This window comes from Lygodium microphyllum, chromosome 12 (assembly GCF_053477565.2).
Source record: "Lygodium microphyllum isolate KBCC chromosome 12, Lygodium_microphyllum_v1.1.10, whole genome shotgun sequence".
Lineage (NCBI taxonomy): Eukaryota > Viridiplantae > Streptophyta > Polypodiopsida > Schizaeales > Lygodiaceae > Lygodium > Lygodium microphyllum.
Genome location: NC_141146.1, coordinates 77,386,777 through 77,389,821, shown reverse-complemented (window position 1 = coordinate 77,389,821; position 3,045 = coordinate 77,386,777). Strand labels below are relative to the sequence as shown.

Sequence of the window (3,045 nt, the reverse complement as noted above, 5' to 3'; positions counted from 1 at the left end):
AAATGCCATATTATTTGTCATATGCGGGTCAAGCTATTGCAACAGGGATGACACATGTTGAGGACCTACATCCATATGGGAAGAGAAGATTCATGAGGGAAAAGAAAACAAGGCTATGTAGGGGTGCCCTATGGCAACCTAATGAAGGCCCCTCCACGGTGATGCTGATGTCAAAGGTGGAAGATGAGAATGACCAAGAGCGCTCCCGAAAGAGGATGAAGCCATCATCAAGTCCACCTTCTCTCGGCTCTGACTCTTGATTGATGCCATAGCTATAATATGTATTGGTTTCGAGGATGTGATACTGAATATGTATGGTCAAATGATATAATATAGAGACACATTGTTCTTTGATTGTTAAAGACATTTGGACAATGTATTGTGCTGTATCTTCTTTGATATCTTGTGAATTTAAGAAATGTCTGAATTACATCATCTTTGTATTCCTCAGAGGCAAGCGCTATTAAACACACCAAAACAATAGCATTATCAACAATAAAAGAAAAATAACACAAAGAACCAATTCTTAACAAAAGGGTTGTGTGTTATAAAAGGCCCATCCCTTAACAAGGGTTGTGTGTTACAAGGTACAGCTTGTTGTGTCAATTACATCATGTCGATTACACCATCTCTGCACTCTAAAATACACCAAAAAAATAATGCAACTAATTACAGAGAGAAAATTGACAGGAATGATCCATAAATTATCAAAGGCTTTGTGTGTTACAAAGGTCCATTCTATAACAAAAGGTGTGTCACAAAAGATCCCTTAACATAAGGGTTGTGTGTTACAAGGTACATCTTGCAAGAGAAGCTCAGGTTACAAGGTTGCATGTTACAAGAGCAGCTCGAGTTGGTAATACTAAGCTTTGGCCTGAACTTTGCCTTTAAGGTCCTTACACATAATCTGTGATTCCCTTATTTTCAATACATGCTTTCTATTGTGTACGAAGTAGAAGTCTTCTGGTAGCATATTGGGTGCCTCATCATTGATGTCTTTGCGAAGCTCAACCAAAGCACATTCCTCTCTTATGCTTATAATGGTCAATAGAGATGAGGCCTCATCTACCACCTCAATGTCTATAACCTAGTTGGCTTGCAAGCTTGCACCCTCCTGGTCCATTGGCACAAGCACTCCATTGATATAGTGCTCCTGACAATACCAGAATGATAGTATAAAGTCTAGGTTGTGATCATGTACTTTGCCACAACTGTATCAAGGACAATGCGACAGTGTACATGTCCCACCTGTTTCATGAACCATTGACTCTGTAGTCTATTTGCTAGTTATTCATTGTCCATTCGCATGTAAACTAGCATTGTCTTGGTAACGTTAACATCAAACTCCCATAACAATTCCACAAAAATGTTGACAGGCATAGATATCATTATCTTCACTAATTGCATTGGAATGGTAGCCCATAATGATCATTGCACATCTCTATATATCTTGCTTTGTGTGAACTCTACTTTAAAGCAATCAGGCACTGGCCATGCCAATTTGTTCTTGTCTGCATTTAAAGGGAATGCTTGGAGGTAACCTTTCGTGTGAGACTGGTCTTGAAGTTGGTAAAAATGATCATAAAAGAAGAGGCCTTCATCTACAAGGCTCCCCCCCAATCCTTTCATCATACTATAACTATCCAACATGCCCATGAAGCACATGGATGACTCCTACAATGCACTTAATGGGCTGCCACTCCTCATAGGATGAAGGATAAATGTCTAAAGTAGTGACACAAGATATTCTCACACAGAATATAATAAATTTTTGAAGAATTGACAATAACGACACATAAAAACCAAGAGCGTAATCCAAACCTACAATTTGGCCTATGAGGTGGAAGCCTTGTCTCATATCCAAGTGCCATTACAATCTAATGGTGCATGTAGACATGTTGCACAAGCACCTCCTTCACAGTTGTTTTGCCATGTGGAATTTTAAAGTCCACCACATGTCCCTTCCATGCCCATTTATAGACACTTCCATCATGCTTGTGCTTTCCTCATCGTGGTTGCATGAGCACCCAAGATCCCTTAGAGATGAGAACTTCTGTCCATGTATTCCAATCAAGGGTAATGGGAGCCAAGATAGAGAAAACAAAAGTTGAAGGTCTGCGAGGTAAGGGAGTAGCATTGTTTGCGACCATTGCAGAACATCAAGAACTTAGATGATGAGGATGGGAAGCCATTAGACTGATAGCAAAGAAAGAGTGCAGAGAGCTCTAGAAGGAGGAGAAGGTCTTGGTAGCTAGGAGAAGGCGGGGAGTTTTTGAAAAACCTCCCTCCAAAATATTTTCAAATCTTCTTCTTGTCCATGGATAGTGACATTTAGAGGGTATTCTCCTTAAATAATAAAGGTTTTTGGGTATTTTTTGCTATTTTGTGAGTAATTTTTGAGAAAATCCAACGTAACATTGGCCTCCATCCTATTGGACACACTATTCCTTCTCTCTCCTTATTTTCCCTCCTTTTGACCTCTAAAATTCTCTAATGTACCCTTTGTTTGATTTCCATGAAATCTTGGATATGTTAAAGAGTCCTAATACACTCTGTATGAAGGATACCATTCATGAAAAGAATGTGTTTATTATAATAGATAGTGGTAGTACACAAAGTTTTGTAAATAAGAAAATTGTGTATAGGCTACACTGCTTTTCCACTTATTTATAGATGACTTTAGGGAACATTACTATGGATTTCTCACAATGGTACATGGAATTTGCCATTGATGGGCAACCTATCCATCTATAGGGAATCCCAAGTAAATTTGATTTTCAGCTTATCACCATTAAACAACTCATGGAGTACATGAAGCACTCACATATTTTTACATTTCACCTAAATAAAGAGGTAGAAGATCAATCCAAGAATTCAACAGAGCATCTAGCCTTAAAATCACTACTTGAGGAGTACAAGGACCTATTTGAAGTACCTACTTCATTACCTCCTAAGAGAGCAGTGAATCACCCTATTGATTTAGAGCCTCATTCAAAGCCAATCAACAAGCCACCCTATAGATTTTCAAAACGTGAGCATGAGGAA

General features: G+C 38.8%; 1 pseudogene; it reads right to left on the bottom strand.

Moving 5' to 3' along the window:
- Nucleotides 1-862: 862 nt before the first annotated feature.
- On the bottom strand, nt 863-2,150 carry LOC148027941 (uncharacterized; annotated as a pseudogene).
- Nucleotides 2,151-3,045: the final 895 nt, after the last annotated feature.